Source organism: Bos mutus, chromosome 22 (genome assembly GCF_027580195.1).
Source record: "Bos mutus isolate GX-2022 chromosome 22, NWIPB_WYAK_1.1, whole genome shotgun sequence".
NCBI lineage: Eukaryota > Metazoa > Chordata > Mammalia > Artiodactyla > Bovidae > Bos > Bos mutus.
This window is the reverse complement of record NC_091638.1, coordinates 67,808,034-67,834,438: the sequence shown is the minus strand read 5'-3', so window position 1 is coordinate 67,834,438 and position 26,405 is coordinate 67,808,034. Positions and strand designations below refer to the sequence as shown.

At 47.8% G+C, this 26,405-nt stretch overlaps 1 long non-coding RNA gene across 1 annotated transcript in view; it reads right to left on the bottom strand.

Annotated features, from left to right (window-relative positions):
• The window catches only part of LOC138984613 (uncharacterized), a 34,316-nt gene extending 10,053 nt beyond the window's left edge, over window positions 1-24,263 (bottom strand). Inside the window, exons 1-2 of the long non-coding RNA XR_011461851.1 lie at window positions 23,332-24,263; window positions 16,210-16,494 (exon numbers count right to left, since the gene is read on the bottom strand). This is a non-coding gene — a long non-coding RNA (uncharacterized lncRNA). The remainder of the gene's footprint in view (window positions 1-16,209; window positions 16,495-23,331) is intronic.
• Window positions 24,264-26,405: the final 2,142 nt, after the last annotated feature.

Here is a 26,405-nt window from a genome sequence, read left to right as displayed (position 1 = left end):
CCACCTCTCCTCGATGCTCAGTACCCCGTTCTCCCCTTGTCCACCTCTCCTCGATGCTCAGTACCCCCCTTCTCCCCTTGTCCTCCTCTCCTCGATGCTCAGTACCCCCCTTTCTCCCCTTGTCCACCTCTCCTCGATGCTCAGTACCCCTCCTTCTCCCCTTGTCCTCCTCTCCTCGATGCTCAGTACCCCCTTCTCCCCTTGTCCACCCTCCTCGATGCTCAGTACCCCCTTCTCCCCTTGTCCTCCTCTCCTCGATGCTCAGTACCCCCTTCTCCCCTTGTCCTTGTCCCTCTCCTCGATGCTCAGTACCCCCTTCTCCCCTTGTCCACCCTCTCCTCGATGCTCAGTACCCCCTTCTCCCCTTGTCCACCTCTCCTGTGCTCAGTACCCCGTTCTCCCCTTGTCCACCTCCTCGATGCTCAGTACCCCCTTCTCCCTTGTCCTCCTCTCCTTGCTCCACCCCCTTTCTCCCCTTGTCCACCTCTCCTCGATGCTCAGTACCCCCTTCTCCCCTTGTCCTCCTCTCCTCGTGCTCACCCCGTTCTCCCCTTGTCCACCTCTCCTCGATGCTCAGTACCCCCTTCTCCCCTTGTCCACCTCTCCTCGATGCTCAGTACCCCCGTCTCCCTTGTCCACCTCTCCTCGATGCTCAGTACCCCCTTCTCCCCTTGTCCACCCCCTTCAGTACCCCTTTCTCCCCTTGTCCACCTCTCCTCGATGCTCAGTACCCCCCTTCTCCCCTTGTCCTCCTCTCCTCGATGCTCAGTACCCCCTTTCTCCCCTTGTCCACCTCTCCTCGATGCTCAGTACCCCCTTCTCCCTTGTCCCTCCTCTGCCCCCTCCCTTGATGCTCAGTACCCCCTTCTCCCCTTGCTCAGTACCCCCTTCTCCCTTGTCCTCTCTCCTGATGCTCAGTAACCCCCTTCTCCCCTTGTCCTCCTCTCCTCGATGCTCAGTACCCCCCTTCTCCCCTTGTCCTCCTCTCCTTGATGCTCAGTACCCCCCTTCTCCCCTTGTCCTCCTCTCCTCGATGCTCAGTACCCCTCCTTCTCCCCTTGTCCACCTCTCTCTGGTTCTGGGTTCAGCCAGCACCTTCACCTGTGCTCTTCAGGTCACAGATCCTCGGAGTCACCCGATGCCTGAGCCACAGCACAGAGGACAACTGTGTGCTGAGGCTGTGCAGGCGGCCACTGGTCAGTGGGGGGGGGTGCCCCTTCCCCGGGTCCACCAAGCCTGAGGGTTCATGCGCATTTCTCCTCGCCCCCTCACTAGTCCCTTCCTCAATTATCCAACAAGTCATTTCAAATCCTTCTCTGACTTTTTCTCATGATACTCTTGCCAGCCCTACTTCCTGGCCCCCAGGCCCCTCCCCGATCTGATCTGCGGGAGCCTTGATGTATCCAGGCCTTGCTGGTGCCGACATGCCTAGACTGAAAGCTCCGCTCGGCTGTGCGGTTTCGCCTGGTGAACAGTCACAGCCTCTTGCCTCCGAGGCGGAAGCAGCGGGGAGAGACCGGCGAGGACCGTCCTGCACTCCTGCTCAGCTCGGCGGCCTCCCTCCTGTTCTAGGCTCTTCTAGGCCTTTTGTTTGTCCCCGCTATCCAGCCAAGTGCCAGGACGGAGTTTCTCCTGGTCTCCTTCATTCCTGAGAACCTCACCCCACTGTGTTTTTTTCTAATCTGAATCTCATTTCGAAATCTCCTGCCCAAGGGGTTTCCCGACACCTCCCAGTTTTGAATCAACCCGCTGTTTAGCGCACACCCAGATCGAAAATAGAGATGTCAGGGGGGCCTGGATCTGACACTACACCCTGAAGACACTCCTGTGCCCATGACAGCTGTTGGACAGGTTGCACCTGGACAAACAAATCTATTCTCGCCTTATCTCCCATGAAAGAGGGAACCAAGTTGGCTCCAAGCTGCGAACAAGGCATGGCTCGAAGGCTGATGCCAACTCGGCCATATCCCTTCCCCAGGGGACACAGACGGGTGCTGTAACCAAGGGTCTGGCCTGCGTCTGGGCCATTCTCTCCAAGCAGCCCACGGAGCACTCTGCTCCGAAGTGTCCAGTCCCTCCCAGCTTAGCTCCCCATCCCTGAGAGAAGGGGTGGATTTCTGGCCACAGAGATCCCGAGACAGGAGCAGCCGCAAGAACAAACACAAAGAAGTGGGTCAGTGTTTTGCACAAGTGAAAACGGGTTGTTCTCTGCATACAAAGGTGACCCACCACCTGCCTGGTAACCTGAGCCCTGAGCGCTCCCTGCCACCAGCAAAGTGGCTCAGCCTGTGGTCCCAGCCGTGGGCTGTGCTTATTCTCTAGAGGAAGGAGTTTGAGGTTAAAACGGCAACCTGGGTTTCCGTATCGTGTCCTCGCCAATTTTATCTTTAATAGTCAAAGCCCCAGTTGTGCTTCTAATTCCCAGAGAGCCAGTCCCTTTGTCCAAGTGAGCAGAGTGACATGCAGACATCCAGCCAGCCTCTGAGGCTCTCGTCACCCTCTGACTGAGGCTGATGGTGCCAACCGGAACCAAGCCTTTCTCTCTGCTCCTGTAACTCGAGGCAAGCAAGCTCCCGCTCTTGGCGCATGGTGTCAACCCTATGTCATCTTGGTTCAGTGCAAAGCCTTCAAGGACTGGTGGCAACGACCCTACAGAGGAGAGGACTCTCCTGCGCCTCCCCCTGCCTCATGCGCCAGGGTCGGAGCCCAGCTGTCCTGGAGGGAGGGTCCTGACAGAAGGATGCGCTCCACGGCGAGGGGCTGGGAGCAAGGGCCCCATCTCCCTGAGCATGGCCTGGGTGGAACCTCGGCGATGGGAACTGTGGGTTGCGGACTTCACCAACATTTTCTTAAAACTCAGAACTGCTCAGCAGACAACCACACACATGCACACAAAAACACTTAAGTATTACTTGACATCAAAATGGCACATTTTGTTGGCAGAAACACAGGAGACATCCACTCATGACGGGCTCCCAGACTAGGGATTGAACCCTGGCTCAGGAGTGAAGGGCTTCCCTTGTGTGGCTCACCTGATAAAGAATCTGCCTGCAATGTGGGAGACCAGGGTTCAGTTCCTGGGTTGGGAAGATCCCCTGGAGAAGGGAAAGGCTACCCACTCCAGTATTCTGGCCTAGAGAATTCCATGGACCGTATAGGCCATGGGGTTGCAGAGAGTCCGACATGACTGAGCGACTTTCACTTCACTTCAGCAGTGAGAGCACTTATTTCTAACCACTTGGTGGGGATTCTTTGTCTGCCTCCTTTCTAAGGCATTGGCCCATCACACCTTTCTCAATCCCCAGGGCAGAAGTTAGCCATTTTTGTCTGCTAAGAACTCCTTTTGGCCACCCAGTGAATGTTCTAGTCCTTTCTAGTGAGTCTAATTAACTAACATAACGAAACCTCTCCTTCTGTGGCCCTCCAGCTCCACCATCTGCTCTGTCTCCCTTTCTTCAAACAACTGCCAGGTTCCTCTCAACAGGGTTTAATGAGCTCCCACTGGACTCTGGGCTCACTTCTACAAACCCCCCGACCCCCACTGTCGCCAGAAGATTCCTGTGTCCTTGGGGCTCTCCTGAGGCTCCCGAGGACAGCTCCTGAGGCTGTCCTGGGCTCAGTGGTTCCTCCTCTGGGGATGCGGATCGAATCCTCATAAGAAACCCAGCTCCTTAAATGACCCAATCAAAAAATGGGCCAAAGAACTAAACAGACATTTCTCCAAAGAAGACATAGAGATGGCTAACAAACACAAGAAAAGATGTTCAACATCACTCATTATCAGAGAAATGCAAATCAAAACCACAATGAGGTACCATCTCGTGCTGGTCAGAATGGCTGCTATCATAAAAGTCTACAAACAATAAATGCTGGAGAGGGTATGGAGATTAGGGAACCCTCTTACACTGTTGGTGGGAAGGCAAATTAGTACATCCACTGTGGAGAACAGTGTGGAGATTCCTTAAAAAACAGGAAATATAACTGCCATACGACACAGCAATCCCACTGCTGGGCATACACACCGAGGAAACCAGAATTGAAAGAGACACGTGTACCCCAATGTTCATCGAAGCGCTGTTTATAATAGCCAGGACATGGAAGCAACCTAGATGTCTATCAGCAGAAGAATGGATAAGAAAGCTGTGGTACATATACACAATGGAGTATTACTCAGCTATTAAAAAAGAACACATTTGAATCAGTTCTAATGAGGCGGATGAAACTGGAGCCTATTATACAGAGTGAAGTAAGCCAGAAAGAAAAAGACCAATACAGTATATTAACACATATATATAGAATTTAGGAAGATGGTAACAATGACCCTATATGTGAGACAGCAAAAGAGACATAGATATGAAGAACAGACTTTTGGACTCTGTGGGAGAAGGCGAGTATGGAATGATTTGAGAGGATAGCTTGAAACATGTATATTACCATATGTGAAACAGATAACCAGTCCAAGTTCGATGTATGAGACAGGGCCCTCAAAGCTGGTGCACTGGGATAACCCCCAGAAGGATGGGATGGGGGGGGAGGTGGGAGAGGGGTTCGGGACCGGGGCATGTACACCCGTGGCTGATTCATGTACACATGTACACCCGTGGCTGATTCATGTAAATGTACGGCAAAAAACCACCACAATATTGTAAAGTAATTAGCCTACAATCAAAATAAATAAATTAATTAAAAAAAAAAAAGAAACCCAGCTCCTCATGACCCATGAGGGAAGGTAGTCTGGGAGAGGCCTGACAGTCACAGACTACAGATTTAGTGAAGACACGACCCAGGGGGAGCTGGCGTGGGGAGGGCTGCCTGCCCAGCACAGGTGCCCTGCAGTCGCCCTCCCGCCGTAGCAGGCCACACTGTCACCAGCCCGGGAGGGACAACAGCATCTTGCTTATGAGGCCTGCAGTTTACCTCAATGGTCCCTGGTCCCAGGCCCCTGGCTGCCTAACTGGCTGTGCTGAGCGAGAGCCCCCAGGAAGGAGGGGTGTCCCTGTGCCCTCCCGCCAGAACTCTGGCCTCTACACACAAGGGAGTGGGGCTCACTGGTTCCCGGCTGCCTCATCCTTAAAAACACCTTGTCAACCTGCATCGGAGGAAACAATCTTCTCATTCTGCCTCCGTTTCTGGAACACTGGTGGGAACTGTGCGGCCTGGCAAGTCACGCAGGGGTGGCAGAGGGCTCACCTGACGAGGAGTCAAATCACCACTTATCCCACTTCTGGGGCTGAATGTCAAGGCCAAGGTCAGGAAGGAGCAATGCTGACCCACCCCACAGTACCACCCGGGGCTGTGTCCAGAGCATCTGCTCCTTGCTCTCCCGGCCTAGCCTCGAGGCCACAGAAGGAAGCCTGGACTGTGGAGATTCGTGAACTAACCCAAGTGCAACAGCAAGTCAGGCTGTGCTCTTCCTGAAATACTTCTAACTAACTACTTTACGACAAGTGTCTCATCGATCTGGCCAACAACCAAGGAAAGAAAGAAAAAAAGGAAAGAGAAGAAGAAGCCTTCTCATTTTATTGAAACAAAAGTGAATGGGGGGACATCCCTGGTGATCCAGTAGCTAAGACTCCGTGCTTCCAAGGCAGGGGGCCCAGGTTCGATCCCTGGTCAGGGAACTAGATCCCAGTGCAGCCAAATAAATTAAAAAAAAATTTAAATGAATGGGGAGGGGGAGCTTTGGGGTGAACCAGGAAGCCAACGAAAACGTGTAAACAAATTCAAAAATCCTGACCCTGGCCCCAGGGCCACAGCAAATCAGATAGTTGAGGGTGTGCATGTGTGTGTATGTGTCTGAGAGAGAGAGAGAGAAAGAGAAATGGAGAGAGGGAGGCACGGGTCCTCTACTCTGGTCTCTGACAGTTCAGACTGACCCCAAAAGATGGGCTGAATTTGACCCCTCTACGCTCCCACCCCCGCCTTCCCCAAACTTTGTAAATAATAGAGACGCTCACTAGAGTAATTAGAAGTAAAAAACTGTCAGCCAAGTGGTTTAAGAAGGTGTGGCTGGAAGCGTTCTGTGTGTTTTCTCTAAAGGAGGACTGTGTAGACAGTCAAACGTGCGAGTTTAATAAGCTTATAAACTTGGAGTGACTCCACATCTTACAGTGAGGTCTGGGGTTCAACTACGTCACCTGTGAAGTCAGAGGCGGCTGTGGGCTTCTCCTCCCTGAACGTGGCCTCCAAAGTCTGCGCCCAGGGATTCTGCCTCAGTCTATCTTTTTACCTGTGTAACTGACCCAAACAATTCAGCCCCTGGTGTTTTTGCAGAGGGAGGTAACAACTCCTGGTATTCAGAGATGTTTTTCTGATGTCCTATCTCTTTCCTCCCCTCCTTAGTCTGCCCTGAGCTACCTGAAATAGCTCAATCAGCGCTGATCTCCTTCAGGAACTTACATGCTTCCTAGGAGAGACGGGGACTTGTCCTGGATAACTCCGACAAATCCGCAAGGTGCTCAAGTTCCAGGCACTCTAATCTCAGTAATCACTGTTTGCTATAGTGCTTTTCTGGCCTCTTCTACCTACGGTATTTCTAAACATTAATTTAATTGAACTTAAAAGATACTGTGCATAATGGGCCATAATTGGGCAAGCAGATCCTGTCAACGGTATCCTGCTGACGGGCACGTGTAGAGCAGGAAACCACACTGTCAGCAGGACTGTCCCACGCGTGACTCTGAGCCCCAAACAGCCACAGCCTTGGGGCTCCCCCTGAGGGAGGCACACTCGGGTAACGTCACTCATCTGGGGCCTCGCTGCCCCGCTGGATCTAAAGGTGCTCTCCCTTTCCAGGCAGTTTGTTCTGCGGAACTCACACTTGGGCTGCCCCTTCAATATTTCACTCTTTCTGGCACATGCCAGCCTGGACAAGAAGACAGAGCAAGTCTGTAGCTGAATACCTTGTCAGCTCTTTTTTACAGAGCACTGCTAATATTCAGGGCGTACTGTCCCCATCATGGAACTATCTGTTAACAGATGGACAGACAGACTCCTAACCAGGGCCGCCACATATACTCTGACTTATGCCCTTGGTTCCACTCCTTTTGAAGATTATTTGGGTGGGGGCTTCCCTGGTGGCTCAGTGGTAAAGAATCCGCCTGCCAGTGCAGAGCAACTAAGCCCAGGCTCCCCAACTACTGAGCCGGTGTCTAGAGCCTGGGAGCCGCAACGACGGAGCCCACTGCAATGAGAAGCCCACGCACCCAAACAAAGAGTAGTCACTGCAACCAGAGAAAGCACATGCAGCAACAAAGACCCAGCACAGCCATGAATAAGTAAATGACAGGAGGAAATGATATTTATTTTAAAAGATTATTTAGAGGGAATGCTTCACTGGCCGATAATGCAGATTTGTTCTCCTTATGCCCCCAAGCTGGACGCTGGGATGTGACCCAACAGCCTGAGCCTCCTCTTTGCATCGGTGTTTTTCAGATTCTGTCATTCTCGTGAGTTTTCCTTTGAGAATATAACTAAGACTGGACTCGCTTGGCAGTCCAGGGGTTAAGACTCTGCCTTCCAGTGCAGAGGGTGGGGTTTCAATCACTTGCCCAGAAACTAAGATCCCACATGCCGCAGGGTACAACCAGAAACTGTAAACAAACAAGTAAATAAAACTCGTTTTTAAAAAACGTAATTTGTAAAAAGAAGACGCATATAACGAAGACAAAAGAGGTGCCCCAATCCTGTGGATGCTGCATGAGTGAGTAAAAACTTTAAGATGAGGGAATTGAGGAGAAACCTCATAACATCCTAAGGACTCTGGTGCAAAAGTTACCAAAGCCACTCTCTCACTCCCACAGCAGCCAGAGACACAGACCTGCCCTTCCCCAGGCCGACTGAGCTGGACTAGATAGGCATCAAAGAGCTGTGCTGCCTCCCTCCCAACTGAATCAGTGTCCAAGCCACTGCCTCCCTGGACTCTTCTGAAATATCACCAAGCAGAAGTCCTTTTGAGGGGTGATCACAACCTTCGGGAAGCCTGGCACCACCCAAGAGTGCTGCCCCAATCTCTCTGTCTTTGGCAGATTCACAGGAGGACTCAGGAAAGGGGGGTGTCCTGGAAGGTAGCAGCCCAGGTGCGAGTGAGGAACTGTGCCCGGGGGGCAAGGAGACGGGCTGAGAAAGAAGGCGCTTCCAGAGACGCTGCTGCACACACAGGTCTGAGCTGGAAGGCAGAACTAGAAACTGAATGATGAAATAGAAACACATTCTTAGTGGTGATCAAACTCCCAGATTAAACCCGCTTTATTTCTTTTTAAAAAAATACATCTCTGTAGCATCTGTTTGCCTCTGGGCATGTGAAACTTTTGCCTTCTCTCTTCCTGTTCAGTCCTCTTCCAGAGGCAAGAGGGTGAGAAGCGTCACATTCTGATTTGGCACCAGATGGGGTCAGGAGTGGATGGATCGTTCTCCTTATAAATGCATCAAATCTGACCAATCAACACGTGGGTCTGACAATCACTAAGTGTTTTAAACAAGAACCCACAGCAGTGAGGAGCTCTAAAAGGCCACAGCCTCTGCTTTGAGGTGCTTCTGTGGGACTGATCATGCCAGCCTGGCTACACCTGGCTTTATGCACCTGCCCTGACTTCTGCACAGGTCAGGGTTTTCTAAATGGAGATCTCAGCCCTTCCTGACTCACTGGTAATCAGACCCTTTGTTTTCATTTAAGACGTCCTCCACTGGTAACAGCTTTGGATAGTTATCCTCTGGTTTTTCTATCCTCCCACCTACTTACATCCTCCAGAAGAGTCTCATATTTAAATAAGTCCAAGCATGAATCTCTGGTAAAGAGAAGACTATTCCTGTAAAAAAGGGTACGTCTTCCTGGGTTTGCGTGCCTCAGCTGGGACTGCTGACACAAATAATTCTTTTTTTCTAGAACTGATCTCCATTGTATCTTCCATTTTCTTTTCATCTTTGATTTTTTTTTAATCACCAAAGAAGAGGTTTGTTGCCTAAACTGAAAAAAAAAAAACAGGCTGATAACCAATTTGTGTCTTGTTGAATCAAAAATTCTTTAAGGTCCTACAAATGCAGGTGATTATTACCAAAAGACTTGCATTACAAGGGAAGTGGAGGAATTCTGCAGGGAGCTTACGGCCTGGGTAAGGTCATTCCTGAGCAGGTAACAACTGTTTCACAGTGCTGCTCACAGGCCTCGCTGATGGCCACATTTTCAGAACTGAGAATTGGTGGCAGTCTGATGTGCCCAGCAAAAGGCCAGGGTCTTCTGCCTCAGAAACTGAGATTGTCCCAAAAGCTGATGCCATATGGCTTCCCCCAGCACAGCTCAAAGAAGCCTTTCTCTGCTGCACTCAGTAGGTGAACGCAGGGATCTCGCAGTCGTTTCACCCCTCAATTTCCTCCCACTGCCCGCTCTTTTTGGTAAACCAGAGTTTATCACGTTGAAGAAAGCAAAGGTTCAAACAATCCTCCAAACTGACCTATCCACAATTTTCATTTTTTCCCCCACCAAATCAGCCCCTTCCCCTTTAAAAAGAGATAGGTCAGCAGAACATGAGCATAGCTCCGCCTACTGATGATTCCTGGCAGGACCTGTTACTGCTCTGTATAAGGCTGGCACTTTCCAGATTAAAAAGCAATTCTTCCAAAACCGCAGTCCAAAAGCTATTAGGACCCGGACTTTGGACAAATGCCATAGGTGACAGTCCCGGGCATCTTCCAAAGACAGGAGGAAAAAGACCCACTAGAAGAAATCTTCAATGATCGCACAGAAAAGCGAAGTAAAATGTTGGAACCTGTTCAGCCACCCTACTTCAGTTAGAAGGTAGTTTTTAAAAACATTAGGAAAGCGAAACTAGCTGTGGGTGGGGTAGAAATGTTGCCAGGTCATCCCGCCTAAAAAAAAAACCCCACGATTGTGCCTACATGACAAACGTGCGGCGGTGGCACCATGGTGGCACCGCTGTACCACGTGGCCACGGGGACCAAGCTAGCATTTTCTGTGGCTCCTGCCCAGGGGGCTATTCCCCATGTTTTGGTGACCACTAGCTCATCACTTGAGGTGACTGGGTTACTGATTTGTTATTCCACAGCGTGATTAGGAAACTATCATCTAGGAAAACACAGATGCACACATCAGTGTGTAAGAGAAGGCCCGAGGGTGCTGAGGGCTTGCTGGGTCAGGCGTCTTGGTGCGAGGGTGGGCGGGGAGGGGGCAGGAGGGCAGGACCCCAGGGAGGTACGGCCAGGAGACTCCGAGGCAAGCCCAGCAGCGCCCTCTCCTGGAAGTCTGGGAGCACGCCATCTGGGCCGGGTGGATACGGACCAACCCGGCGAGAGCGCGCAGGCCTTCTTCCAACCAGATGCACGACTGCCCTCTACTGGACACAATGCTTTTCAGCTTTGCCGGACAGCCGGCTAAAGGGAAACATTGGCTATACGGCCCGCCAGGTGGCTTTAGGCAGGACCTTTTAAGTTTCAGTTTCCACATCTATAAAATGGGAGTGGTCGGTAACAATATCTGGCCTTGCAAAGGGCTGTTATCAGGAGGAAATGAAGTACCACTGTGTTCTACCCCTGCCTGCCGTTCTGCTCTCTGCCCTGACAAGATCCAGGTCACTTTCCTGAGGTGATCTTTCTCTCCAGTGTCTTTGAACCAAGGGCACAATCATAAAAACCACTTAGTCATAGTATTCTAAGCTCTAGTAGCTAGTGGCACCTCACTTCTGGTGGCTTTAATAACTTCACAAATGCTTTAAGTGTAATCCTGGAAACACTTTAAAAAAAAAGCATTTATCATGATTTAAATCAATTTTCTGATACTTTATGCTGCTCCTGCTGCTGCTAAGTCGCTTCAGTCGTGTCCGACTCTGTGCGACCCCATAGACGGCAGCCCACCAGGCTCCCCCATCCCTGGGATTCTCTTTATGGTTAGTGTCTAAATCCTCCACTGGATTATGAGTCCCCTAACTTCGAGGACCTGTGTGCCTTCCGTATTACAGGTACCTACCAGCACAACACATGTGTGATAAATATCTATTGAATAAACACATAGATGACTCATAAGAATTGGGGAAGGCCAGCCAGAAAGGGCACAGTCAGATATGGCGGAGGGCGGGCGGGGAATCCTTTTTCAAGAGTGCTAACAGGGACTCCCCTGGTAGTTCAGTGGCTAAGACTTCATGCTCCCAACGCAGGGGACCTAGGCTTGAGCCCTGGTTGGGGAACAATATCTCACATAGGACAGCTAAAGATCCTGCATGCCACAGCTGGAAAAGAAAAGAAAAGGAAAAAAAAGATCCCACATGCAGCAACAAAAATTCAGGATCTCCCATGCCACAGCTAAGATCCAGCACAGTCAAATAAATTAATTACAAATTAAAAAAAAGAGAGGTGACAACCTAATATTAAAAATGAGAGACTTCCCAGCTGGTCCAATGGCTAAAACTCTGCGCGCCCAACACAGCAGCCCCCGGTTCAATCCCTGGTCAGGGAACTAGATCCCACATGCTGCAACTGAAGATCCTGCATGCTGCAATGAAGACTCCTGTGCAGCCAAATAAATAATTTTTTTTTTTTACAAATGAAAGGGCAGGGTGATGAAAAAATTTCAGAACTAAATAGAGGTAATGGTTGCACAATCACGTGAAGACACTAAATTTCACTGGATCATACATTTTAAAATGGTTAATTATACGTTATGTGGATTTCACCTCAATAATAAAAAAAAAGAAAGGGCAGAATCGTAAATAATTATGATCCATGATGATTTAGACATTCTACAAATATTTGATGAAGTCAATATAAAGAGAATAACTTTGATACAGGGCTTGATGGTTTACATAAATGTCTCCGCGTAAATGATTCATCAGTGCCTCTCAACTGGCCCATGGACTTGCCCAGGAGGAAACCAAGGAGCCCGGATGTTCCCACAGTGACTTCCTATTCCTCAGACGAGCTAGGAGCGCTCACCACTGGGGGGCGCTGTCCCCTCGGCCTCCTGCCTGAAAAGGACTTCCTCCAATCAGTCGCTTCTCTCTCACCCCTTTCTGGGCCTGACTTGGAGAGTCAACTCATCAGAAAGGCCTTCCCTAACGACTTTCTCTGAAAAACACAGTCCAGCCACTCCCCTCTGTCATTCTCTCTCTGCTACCCTTCTTGGTTTTTCTTCGAAATTCTTAGCTCATATTACATATGGACACAGGTTTTCTGTCTCCTTCCACAACAGCATAAGCAACAGAACAGGAATATTTGTCAGTTTTGTTTTCAGTTACAATCCTGACTTCTGGAATAGTGCCTGATAGGTGCTGAAGAAATACTTGTCAAAGAATGAAGAAGTAGTAGAATTTTACCAAGAACCTGTCTGGACCCTTGGGGGAGTTTAGGCTTCATAGGTGATACTACTGAAATGAAATTACAATGTGTGTGTGCTCAGTCGTGTCCGACTCTCTATGACCCCATGGACTGTAGCCTTCCAGGCTCCTCTGTGGGAATCTCCAGGCAAGAAAACTGGAGTGGGTTTCCATTTCCTTCTCCAGGGGATCTTCCTGACCCAGGAATTGAACCTGGGTCTCTTTCGTCTCCTGTGTTGACAGGTGGATTCTTTACCACTGAGCCAATTATAATGTGACTGAGATAAAGTGCCAGTTGTTTCAGCACTGTAATGAAATGCCAGTTGTTTGTGAATGAGTCGCTGTGTATTCCTCTTGTCCCCAAGGGCGTGGCACCTGTCTGTTGTGTCCCTGGCTCAGCATGGTGCCAACCACCTAATACGGGCATTTGTCTATACGGTGTCAACAAAACATGGTGGATTCCAGGTGATACTGCCAAGAGTGGGAGAACTGACCACAACACGCATCCAGGTCCCACCCTGGGCGTGCGCACCGGGGCACCAGGGGTGGGGAATTTCTGAGGAGGAGAGGAAGGAGAATGTGCTGGGCAGGGCTCAGAGTCCAAGGGGCACCAGAGGGTGACCTTGAAAGCCTCATTACTCAGCATAGAAATAGCTCCTGAGACCAAATTGATCTTCAGTGCAAACCTTGTAAGATTAATTTGGGCCCACTAGGGGGAAGATCCCAGGGCAGACCTCTTAAGAGTTGGGTCAGGGTGGTCTGACAACACGATAACCCTTGCAAGGTGGACAATGAACCTCTGAGACCCAGTGGCCATCCCAGAGGAGTGCCCAGTGGCCTCTGAGAAATCCGTGTCCAGGAGCAGCAGCCGCCACCTTCCTCCAGTCCCTGAGTCAGGCAGCCAAGCACGGGGGAAGACCCTCTGGGGTAGCATTCAGCACACAGATCGGGAGCCCAACTCCTAAAGCTCTGCTGTCTCCTCTCTTCCTTGCACCTGTTTGGACCTGTGTCTCAAGTGCAGTTTACAAACTGCAGGCCATCTCACACAAACATAAATCCATCATTTGTCCAAGCTGGCGGCTGCCGTGGCCCTTGTTACATCTTAGATGGAACAAAATAGTTAACGTGGACAGGTACCTGTTCGTCATCCTGTGCCTCACATTCTAACTAAATGGAACAGAAACATGTTTCAACCTTTAGTGAATTGCAAAAACCTTTAAAAAATGTTCTGAACTTGAATTTCTACAGAGAATTCCAAGCTATGTAAGCTATGACACACACACATGTATTTTCTCCAAAAACTTCCTTATAATATGTTCAAAGTTCACAGCTCAAAATTCCAGCAGGGACTTCCCTGGTGGTCCAGTGGTTAAGACTTAAGCAGTGGGTAATGGGTTCGATCCCTGATCGGGGAGCTGAGATCCCACATGCCTCACAGCCAAAAAACCAAAACATTAAATAGAAGCAATATTGTAACAAATTCAATAAAAACTTTGAAAATGGTCCACAGCAAAAAAAAAAAAAAAAAAAAACTTAAAAAAAATTCAAGTAAATTAATCAATTACAAAACAAATTAAACACACAAAAAAATCACAACATGATTTGTATAATTCCCATTACTTTGGCCATTTTCCAAGGGGTGACTGACACTTCATTTTAGTGGGTGTTGCTTCGAGGAACTGGGACCATTGACCTTTGGCCTGTACGTAAACCTCCTCCTTGTGGGCGCTCAAGCATGGGTGGGTATTTAGTTTTTCTCAATTCCCACAGCACGAAAGAAAAAACAAACAAAGCAAAACGCATTACTGTTTTTATCTTATATTCCCTAACATTCAGAAAGAGTATTTGGCCATCAGTTGGAGGCCTGGGCTTGACATGAGATCAAATGAACAGGCACAGCCTGGTGTCAAACTGAACCAGCAAACTTGAGCATCTGCAAAGGGGGGCAGGGACCCAGGCAGGCTGGAGGGCTCTGGTCAGCAGCAGAGCGCCGGCCACAGCCAAAGAGGGAAGGCAGACGGGCAGCAAGAGTTGCTCTATGGGCCCGGGCGGCCAGAGCTTCTTACTTTTCAGGAAAAACCAGAAACCCAGGTTTTAATAGGAATTCTATTTTTAAACATTAGCAATTAGTTCTAAAAACTGCTTTCAGAATATTCTATGGGCCAAGCGACTGTTCTTGCAGTCCTGTGGTTAAGATCTTGCCTGTCAATGCAGGGGATGTGGGTTCGATCCCTGGTTAGGGAGCTCAGATCCCACATGTCACAAGGCCCCTCCCCCAAAAATCAAAACATAAAACTGAACCAGTATTGCCACAAATTCAACAGACTTTAAAACTAGTCACATAAAAAAAAACTTTTGAAAAGTCGTTTGGAAAAAAAATATTCTATGGGCCAAGCAGTACACATCTGTGGCCTAATATGGCCCTCGGGCAGCCTGGCTGTGAATCTGGGGAGCCTGAATCTGCCACTCATTAACCATGCCTGGTGGTTGCTTTCCTCCCTTCCCTTGGGTTCACATCCTTGGATTCAAAGTTATATACCTGCCTAGTCACTTTGACAACTCCAGGGCCCAACTTCCTCATCTATAAAACGCAGATAATAACATAACTCCTCTCATATGGCGATTATGGGAGAAAAGGAGATACTGCAGGCAAAGAATCTACCTGCAAAGTAGGCATTTGGTGAAAGACATCAGCGATGATTAGTTGTAAGCCTGGTGTCTCCCTCATCACCATCATTCATAATTAATCAGCAAATTCTGTCAAATAGGACCTATCCTTCTTGTTTTCATCCCCACTTTCTGTGCCTTAGTTTACATCTCGTCCTCTCACTCCTGAACTGTTCATTCCAGTGATCCAGTGAACGCACCTCCTGCACTACTGAGCAGGGGACTCTGTGCCAGGGACCCACGCAGTGTTCCGCTGTGACCCACTCCCATGCTGCTCCCAGAGGACTCAATCTCTCTGCTCAGCAAATGATGAAAAGCAAAGACATGCTGGAGTCTTTTTCCCTGTCACCTACAGAACAAAGGCCAGTTTCCTTATTCTTGCATGCAAGGCTCCCCCCAGCCCCAGCTCGCCTCCTCCCAGTCTCTGTAACCCTCTCTCTGTTCCAGCTACACCAAACTACTTTTTTCACCTTTTCCCAAGTGAGTCACGTGGTCTCTGGTCATCACACACTGGCAACACTATTCTTCCTGCTTAGAGTGTTTGTTGTCCTCTTCTCACCCAATGTCAACCCCTTCTCACCCTGCTAAGTCCAGCCCCAAGTGGTCATCTCCACCTTGAAGCCTTCTGAGATCACCTCTCTAACCAGCCAGCCTGCCTCCTCTGCATTCCCCACCAGACAGAGTACATAGGTCCCTTCAAGTCCTCTCTCAGTGTGTGGCAACTGGTTTACTGCGGCATCTCTCTCAGCATGAGACGGACAGGAAGCTGAGGGCAAGACCTGGTCCCTTATATTTCTTGCATTTCCAACTAGCACGTTGGTGAGTGTTCAGTGTTGGCCGAATGAACTAATGGGACCAAGAGGGCATTGAACAAAAGCCATACAATAATGCCACTTTTATACAACTTGTTAGAAATAGGGATCTTGGACTTCCCTGGTAGTCTGGTGGTTAAGACTCCAAGCTGCCACTACAGGGGGCGTGGGTTCAAACCCCTGTCAGGGAAGTTCCGACTGTTGCAATTTGTGGCCAAAAAGGAAAAGAAAAAAGACAGACAGAAACAGGGATCTTTGGGAAAATGCAAAGAAAGAATAATAAAAACATATAAAATCACCCAAGAGCCCACAATTCCCTGTAATGTGCACATTTTGGTTAAGTTTAGTAAAAAAAATATATATTATATACAGTTCTAGCTACTCAGATGATTGAAAATATCTGCACTTACACAAGGTGATGTCATGGTGTCTTGATCTTCACTTTTTCTTTCTGTGGTCTCAGTGGAATGCATCTCATATTCCAGGAGAAAATGTAATTCAGCCAAAGAACAAGTTTGATGATTTAGTTCACAATTTGTATACTGCGAAGCGCAGTCTGAAAGGATCACATAACAGTAGACTGTCCGTCTTGACCGGGTGCCGGTGCAGGCCTCTTAGGAGAGGGGCAACAGCTTCTCTACACTCAGGTATCACCAGAGGAGGCCCAGAGTGCTTGATCTTGGGGAGGCAGAGGTCTGAGAAAGAAAATAAACATCATTGTCTTTTGGCATTTATGTTCTTAAAAACTTGCCTCTGGGGGGGAAAAAAAAACTTGCCTCTGAAGTGCTCACTCAACAAGCATTCACTGGGACTTCCCTGGTGGTCCAGTGGTTAAGGTTCCATTCTTCCACTGCAGGGGGCACAGGTTCGATCCCTGGTCCAGGAACTAAGATCCCACATGCCACATGGCATGGCCAAAAAATAATAATAAGTTTTTAAAAACAAGCATTCATTGAATGAATGGACAGGTGGCTCCACAACCTTGCTCCCTGACTCCCAGCCAAAATGGCAGACCATGCTGTGAGAGGCTAGGAGAACAGGTTGTCGGGCTCAGCTAGCAAGAGCAGAAGCAATTCAGCACAAGTTTCCCATGCAGGTCTGGGTTCAGGCTGCCTTGACTCTGGGCCTGGCACAGGCAGTTTCTAGTTAAGTAGAGCTGAGAGATTGACAGTTCTTATCTCAAAGGGTTGTTGGAAAGATTAGATGATAGAGAACATGTTAAGTGCTCAGTACAGTACCTACGAAATTATTTTGATTATTATAAGAATTCAGGCAATGTTAGCTATCCTCATTTGCTAAGAAGATCCTACTAATAGGTTTGAGCCTTCTGTAGTATATCTCTACGACTCTGTCCACACCCAATATCTCTATTTTATTGCCTTAACTATGAGATCAGAGTTCCTAGAGAACGCAAGAAACAGCAAGCTCTAAACTTCCAACCAGGGACTTTCCGGGTGGTCCAGTGATTAAGACTCTGTGCTTCCACTGCAGGGGGCGAGGGCTTGATCCCTAAGCTAAGGGATCGGGGAACTAAGATCTCACATTTTGTGTGGTGTGGCCAAAAAAATAAACTTCTGACTGATAAATAAGCAGAAATAATGGATCCAAGGAGAAGAAAACAGGCCACATATACCACACTCCTGGTTGGGTACAGCGACTCAAGCATAAAATAGATCTGGACCCTTGGTGGCCAGGGACGTATGAATAACAAAGAGGCATGCCTTCACATTGCTAGGGGAAATTCCACACCTCTGCGAGCCTAGACAAGTGTGGAATGACATTTTCAGGAATTCAAGGCTTCAAAAAATCTGAGATATTCTAAGGAACAGCGTAAATTATTCCAGCAATTTCTCAATAGGTGTTAAATAGTATTGAGACAAGTCAAGTCAGTGAATGTGAAGGACTGATTCACACAGCACCTACATGCTGAGTACCTGTGATGCGCTCGTTAGAGAGTGGACTGGAACAGGTACCCAACAGACACACGTTGATACCCTCTGGAGCTTACATTCTAGTGGAGAGAGACAGTAAACAACCACAGAGGGGAAACTGATTCAGATGAATGCTCCAGAGAAAGATGGAGAAGGATATGGCAACCCACTCCAGTGTTCTCCAGTATGTCTGGAGAATTCCATGGATGGAGAGGCCTGGTGGGCTACAGTCCATGGGGGTTGCAAAGAGTCGGACACAACTGAGCGACTATCACTCATTCCAGAGAAAGAAATCAGGGCCGAAAGCCTCAGTTTGGAGCATACAAGAACTGTAGCTGATAGAGGATCCGGGTAAGTGACGCAATCAGATAAATCCAGAATGTTGGCCAACTATAAGAATATGGGCCAGAGACTCCCCTTGTGGTCCAGTGGCTAAGGGTCTGCACTCCCAGTGCAGGGGGCCTGGGTTCGACCCCTGGTGGGGGAACTAGATCACACATGCCACAATTCAAACCCGGCACAGCCAAATAAATGATCTGAAAAAAAAAAAGTTAAAAAAAAGAATAGCCTTGCAATGCAAGGCATGCGGGTTCCATCCCTGGTCAGGGAACTAAGATCCCACACGCTGCAGAGCGACTAAGCCCAGCGCACTGAACCTGCGGAGCCTGTGCGTGCTGGAGCTCACGCACCACAACTGGAGAGTCAGTGTGTCACGAGGAGGGATCCTGCACGACCCAACAAAGACCCGACGCAGCCAAACAAATAAATACATGTTAAAGAAAAAAAAGAATATAGGCCAAATTAGTTAAAAAGTTATCAAAGTTGTTAAAAAACAAAAGAAGTGGGAGATTAATGTAAATTTAAAAGAGTTAACAATCACATTCAACATATAAACCTTGCTTGGATCCTAGGCCAAGGGAAAAAAATTATAAAGTATATTTTGGGAACAAGGAAGGACTTTGGAATACAGGCTGAATGTTAGATGATATTAGGGAATTATTCTTAATTTTTAATTTATTAAATTAAAAAATTTTAATTTACTTAGGTATTATGAATATGTAGGATAATGTTTCTATTCTTAGTAGATACATACTGAAATACATAGTGTGCTGTGTGCGCGCAGTCGCTCAGTCATGTTCAACTCTGTGACCTCATGGACTGTAGCCTGCCAGGCCCCCTGTCCATGGAATTCTCCAGTCAAGAATCCCGGAGTAGGTTGCTATTTCCTATTCCAGGGGATCTTCCTGAACCACGCATCGATCCTTGCATCTCCTTCACTGGTAGGTGAATTCTTTACCACTGCACCATCTGGGAAGCCCCAAAATATATATAGAAAAGGCAAATAGGGCAACCAGTACCTTCTGAATCTAGAATGTTCTATTGCCTATCGCTCTAATCATTAACTTTTCTGTATATATTAAAATGTCCAATATAGAAAAACTGGATAAAAAGGAATGGAGAAGGACTCAGTCATGTCTGACTCTTTGTGACCCCGTGGACCATACAGTCCATGGAATTCTCCAGGTCAGAATACTGGAGTGGGTAGCCTTATCCCTTCTCCCGGGGATCTTCCCAACCCAGGGATCAAACCCAGGTCTCCAGCGATGCAGGATTCTTTACCAGCTGAGCCACAAGGGAAGCCTGAGAACACTGGAGAGGACGGACTATCTTTTCTCCAGGAGATCTTCCTGACCCAGGAATTGAACTGGGGTCTCCTGCATTGCAGGCGGATTCTTTACCAACCGAGCTATCAGGGAAGCCCAATCATTAACTTTTCTGTATATATTAAAATGTTCAGTGTAGACAAACATGATAAAAAGAAGTGGAGAAGGACTTCCCTGGTAGTCCAGTGGTGAAGAATCCACTTGCCAGGGCAGGGGATTTGGGTTAAATCCCTGTTTCGGGACGATTCCATGGGCTGAGGGGCAACTAAGCCTGTGTACCACAACTACTGAGCCTGTACACCTGGAGCCTGTGCTCTGCAACAAGGGAAGTCGCTGCAACGAGAAGCCTGTGCACCACAGCTAGAGTGGCCCCTGCTTGGCGCAACTAGAGAAAGACTGCGTGCAGCAGCGAAGACTCAGCACACGCACACAAAACAAAACAAAACAAAAAAAAAAAAAAAAAAAATATATATATATATATAAGGAATGGAGGAGAAGTAACATAGATAACTTTTTGGAGGAGTTTAGCTGTGAAGGGAGTGTATTAGTTTTCTAGAGCTTGCTGTAAGAGATTACGATAAACTGAGTGGCTTAAAAGGACAGAAACATACTCTCTCACAGTTCTAGGGGCCAGAAGTCCAAAATTAAGGAATTGGCAGAGGCCACCTCCCTGCAGAGGTTGTAGCAAAGAACCCGGGCTGTGCCCCCCACCTCTGGGGGCTTAGCCCCGCCTCACTCCAGCCTCTGCCTCTGGAGTCACATTGCCTCCTCCACTTCTGCCTGTGTTTGATCTCTTTCTGTCTCTCTCTTATAAGGACACTTGTGCTGGCCTATCAGGCTCACCCAGATTATCCAGAATAAGTTCCCCCTCTCAAGATCTTTAACTTAATCACATCTTTCACCATATAAAGTAACGTACGTTCTTCTGCCACATGGGCGATAATCACAGGTTCCTGGGATTAGGAAAGGAATGTATCTTTGGAGGGCCACTTTTGTGCCTAGCATAGGAAGAAAGAAAATGCAACAGTATCTAGAGAGGAATGTGGGGCCATGAAAGGTTTTGTTTTTAAGATGAGAGAAAAGATCGCACGTTTACAATAACTGGTTTGAGACATTTTGCTGTACACGGCAGTAACACTACAACAGTTCAGTTGATTTGTTCATTGTGTTAGTCACTCACACACAGGAGAATTCATAAAGAAAACAGCAAGGCCATCATCTAAAAGTCTACAAATAATAAATGCTCGAGAGGGAACTCCCCTATGGTGCTGGTGGGAGTATAAATTGGTACAGCCACTATAGAGGTTGCTCAGAAAACTAAAAATAGAGTTACCATAGGATTCTGTAATTCCATTCCTGGGCATCTATCTGGAGAAAACTATAATTCAAAAAGATACCTACAGGGCTTCTCTGGTGGTCCCCTGACTAAGACTCCATGGTCCCAATGCAGGGGGCCAGGGTTGGATCCCTGGCCAGGGAACTAGATCTGGCATGCTGTAATAAAGATGGAGGATCCCACACGACTCAGTTAAGACCTGGTGCAGCCAAGTGAATACATAAATAATTTTAAAAATGTGGCATAGAGTTTACAGACCTTTTGGAGACTGGGGAAAATTATAAAGGATGTGTATAAAACTTTTTTTTTAAGGTTTACCAACATGTTTCGTATACAATTTTATTTATTTATTTATGGCGGTGCTGGGTCTTCGTTGCTGCATGGGCTTTTCTCTAATTGTGGTGTGCAGGCTTCTCATTGTGATGGCTTCTCTTGTTGCAGAACACAGGCTCTAGGGCGTGCAGGCTTTAGTAGATGGGGCGTGTGGGCTCAGTAATTGAGGTTCCCGAGCTCCAGAGCTCAGGCTCAACAGTCGTAACACATGGGCTTAGTTGCTCAGAGGCATGTGGGATCTTCCCAGACCAGGAACTGAACCCATGTCTCCTGAATTGGCAGGTGAATTTTTTACCAGTGAGCCATCAGGGAAGCCCAGAAAACTTAACAGTTAAAAAAAAACAGGACTATTATTAATATAAACTTGTTATGAGACTTACTTATGATATGATGAAGTTTCTACCCCTTAGAAATTGTATGGATTTTTAAAAGTATGTAGAGGAGAAAGGGTGAAGTGTTCCTTTCACTTCAATTTCACTTTCACTTTCACTTTCAAATAAACTATCCATGACTGCTTTTCACCCCCTCTTAGGTCCCTACTGGAGACACCAAGTCTTGATACTGAGGCTTTGACACGAGGTACTTAGGGCGTCTCCTCTCTTCCCCGGGGTGACGGTGGATGCTGGATGACAAGTGGAAGACACAGAAGAAAGCCCAAAGGAGACAGGCGCGGGGGGAACTCCATCTGATTAGATGAACAATTAAAAGTCAAAACGGAAACAATACAAAATAATTGAGGCAATTGCAAACCAAGTATGAGCAATTCAAATTTGACGCGGAGGTAAGGGGAACTTGTGGAAATAGTGATCACGGTGAAGTGATTAAAATGGTGGAATCCACTGTATCATGATTGGTCAACAGGAAAATAATAGAATTCTATATCAGCAAAACTACCATTTAATAGAAAAACCTGTAATCACTTTTTAAAATCCAGATGCATATCAGAATTATATTGGAATTTTTTGAAAAATACAAATGCTACTTTTTTTTTCTTTGCTACAACTCCAGATACGTTTCTAATGAGCAGCCATGTTTACAAAGAACTGGTCTATATGAGGATCTTTTATCTAGCTTGTTTCACTTCTACTTCATACTCACTGGTCCCATTTCATTTAGTTTATGCTTTCCAATTTCTCCATCTCTTTTTCTTTGGATGAACTTTCTCAAGCCTTTATCAAGCATAGTAGAAAAGCTCTTGTATACATATATATAAATAATATGTACAATATATATATTAGAAAACTTATGAATTTTTGCCTAAAAATTTATGACACTTTGATTCCACTTGTTTGACTTAGCATAAATAGAAAGCTAGATTTCTAATTTAAAGAAATACATATGTAAGAAAGCAACAAAGGTTTGCTGTATAGCACAGGGAACTATAGTCAATATCTTGTCATAACCTATAATGGAAAATAATTTCAAAAATAATATATGTGTATGTGTATAACGAATCACAAAAACAATTCTATATTTTGAAATTTAGTAATGTTTATCTTTTTGCCAGTTTTTCGAAAAGTTCTATGGACATCTAATAACATAGAAGATACAAAATTTTAAATTTATTTGTATAGGATATAAGATTAATATGAATAGAAATCTATTATATTAAAATTATTAATGACATTATTCAAGATGCTCCTTATTTTTTCTGAACTTCATATTCTCAGAGAAATGTTAATATATCTTACTATGATTATATATTTTTTCTTTTCCCTTATATTTCTTCTGATTTTTGCTTTATGTATCTTTGTTTGTTTGTTGTTAGTGGCTAACGGTTTATGATGTCTATCTTCTCTGTGAATTGTACCTTTTATGATTAAAAATATTTTGTTTCATTTAAAAATAAGTAACTAAATTTAAAATAGGGGAACCCATGGGACTTCCCTGGTGGCCCAGTAGTTAAGAATCTGCCTTCCAATGCAGGGGTCGGGTGTTAAGTCCATGGTCAGGGAACTAAGATCCCACATGCAGGGGGCAACTAAGCCCAGTGCACCACAACGAAGGGCCCATGTGTTGCAATAAAGACCCAGCACAGCCAAGAATAAAATAAAACAGGGTAACCCAGAAGTTATTCTGGATACAATTTGCAGGCTAGAGGGATGATCAGGGAGGCTGGGCTCGGTCCAGATACACAGGGCTCAGTGAGAGGCCTGTCTCACTGCATTGTAAAATTAGCTACATGGGAGAGGAGAGGAGAGAAATAGGGAAGAAAATAACTTTAAAATCCAACAAACATAATTACTATTATGGGATGTGGCTTCTTACTTTTTTCCGTCACTTCTTTCTCATCTCTGCTCTCGCCTTTGTCACGCTCCTCATGCTTTAGGATCCTCTATCAGACACTGACCACTCCAGCCCACATCTCCTTCCACCACCTTGATGATCTATCCACACCCTGCTGCCACTGTCCATTTTTCTCACTATGCATTCTCCTACATCTCATAAACTCAATCATCTGTTAAACTAAATCTTTCTAGCCCATCCTCAATCCATTTCTCAAGCACCTCTTTACAAACTCCTTAGTCACAGCTGTTTTCCAAGAAACCACCATCCACTTTTCCTCTAGCTATCGACACGTTAACAAATCTTCTCTTTCTTTCCAAAATGTTCCACTTCCCTCTTTATCAGACTTCTCTACTTCCTTTGGTCCTGGTGTTCACCTTCATTCCCAGTAGCTCTTCAATCCCACTCTTTCTTCTCTTAGGCTCAGATGCTCTTTCTCTCTCATATTTACCCCTTTAGGGTCAATAACATTCTGCTTCACTCTAATTTCTCCTCTTTGACTTGCAAAACTTCCCCTATTTGCTTCTCTTTCCTTCTTACATTCTCCATCTCCTCACTCACTTCATCTTCCTCCTCTATAATTGGTTTCTCTTCCATAGAAACAGATTCATCACTATTATCATTCTCTTCTTCCAAGATATCCTCCTCCTCCCCTACTCCTTTCTCATTCTCTTCATCATTCGCCTCTACACTTTCAAAAGGAATTTCCATCTCAGCATTGGTAATTTCTATCAATTTTTCATCCCCAATCACTTCCACCACTTTCTCAATTTGTTCTTCATTTATGCTGCCCATTCTTGAACGCGCCAACTTTTCTCCACTAGTCCCCAGCTTCTCCCTACTGGATCGCTGCTTCTCTGTACTTGACCGCTGTTTATCTCCAGTGGATCTTAACTCCTCTCCACTTGTCCCCAGATTCTCTCCCCTGGATCCCCGCCTCTCTCCCCTGGATCCCCGCCTCTCTGCCCTGGACCCCCGCCTCTCTCTCCTGGGTACTAGCTTCTCTCCACTTGTCCCCAGATTCTCTACCCTGGATCCCCGCCTCTCTCCTCTGGATCCTCGTCTCTCTCCCCTGGATCTCTGCCTCTCTTCCCTGGATCCCCGCCTCTCTCCCCTGGATCCTCGCCTCTCTCCCCTGGATCCCCGCCTCTCTTCCCTGGACTCCAGCTTCTCTCCACTCGAATTCAGCTTCTCTCCACTCGATTTCAGCTTCTCTCCACTCGATCTCAGCTTCTCTCCACTCGATCTCAGCTTCTCTCCATTCGATCTCAGCTCCTCTCCACTCGATCTCAGCTTCTCTCCACTCGATCTCAGCTTCTCTCCACTCGATCTCAGCTCCTCTCTACTCGATCTCAGCTTCTCTCCACTCGATCTCAGCTTCTCTCCACTCGATCTCAGCTCCTCTCTACTCGATCTCAGCTTCTCTCCACTGGGACTCAGTTTCTCTCCACTTGACCTCAGTTTCTCTCCACTTGACCTCAGCTCCTCCTCATTCTGCTTTACTTCGTATCCTCTGGATCTCAAGTCCTCTCCACTGGTTTCCACGTCAGTAAACTTCAACTTCTCTTTAAACTCAGGCCCCTTCCGAGATCCCGCTGCAGTCCCTGCACTCTCAGATTCAGCCTCTACTCTGTGTCTGAATTCTTGCTTTCCCCACACCTCTTTTGAGCTGTCTTTCCGCAAACCGGCCGAAACCTGTAGTGCACTTGATACACTGCGCACTCGTTTCACATCCATTCTTTCTGGACTCCGGCCTGACTTTCCTCTTAAGACTGGCTTTTCCACATCTTCCAGTCTCCAGTTCTCAGACTCAAGCTTCAGGTCCCACGTTTTAGGTTTTTGCGTCTTTCTACCCAGGAGCTCCATTTTCCTCCCAATGACGATGAGCCCATTCCAGGGCATCCATAACTTTTCTCGCATCGTCTGCGCCCCTCTGCTTCCCGGTTCCAGCTGCGACCGCCCGAAGCTCCCGGCCTGGCCTCGGGCGCCCTGGCAGCGGTCCTTGTCGCGCCCCCTTGCCGCCCTTTGTGGCTTACCCCGCCACTCCCTCCTGTCCCAGAGCGGATATCCAAACGGAGCCCCTTTCTCCAAAGACATTACGCCTCTCCCCGACCCCTAGTCCGCCCACCCCACCCCAGCTCCCCATTCCCCCGACCCTCCCCACCCTCCCACCCAGCCCACTGGCTCGCCACCCCGCCCACCGCCTAGAGGGCGCGAGAGGGGACTAGTGCGCACGCGCAGACCGCGCGAGACCGTTGGAAGGCGCGGCCCAGAGCGCCAGCGGGCGGGAGTCAACCAGCCCGGAGGCGGGGGCTGACCGGACTCGAGACCTCTGCGATCGTAGCACCCCTCCTCCCCATCCCCTCGCCTCCCGCCTCCACGCAATGACCTGTTCCCGGCCCTCTCAGTTCCGCGCGGCCCCTTCGAGGTGGGGCCTGGGCACAGGAACGACAGGCTTTGCAGCCAATGGCGTCCCGCACGGTAAACCTGCTACCCAATCACAAGGCGCGGCTGCGAGGGAACGGAGTGGGAACCACGCCCGGCTCCAGGTGACTCCTTGGCAGGGAGGGAAGGGCGCCTCGGTTAGTGGATAGGATCCCCACTGGGTCCGTTCCTCGGGGCGAGGTCTCGCGGACCAAGCTGCCGAAGCGTGCGGCCAGTGACCTGCTGTGGAATCCTTTAGTGCTGTAGTCGAGGAGAGTGATGGAGGAGCGTCTAGAAGCTGGGAAGGACAGCAAGGTAGAGAAAAGATGCAAACCCCCTGCCATTCCTACAGCTCCCTCCATAATACCCGCTGATGCCCAATCAGGGAGGGAGGGAGTGAGAGAGAGAGAGAGAGAGAGAGAGTGAGAGAGAGTGTCTGTCTGTCTGTCTGTTTACGCTCACGCATGAGTTAGAAAAGAGATCTGAGCAAGGGACTGGTGAGGAGGCAGGGTTTACCTTTACCCCGACAGATGGAAACGGACCCGTCTCTCTTACTCCTCCCTCCCCTCCCCAGGGCCGACTCATGCAGTTTTCATGGAAGGATGTTACGGATTGAGAAGGGGCTGGAATAC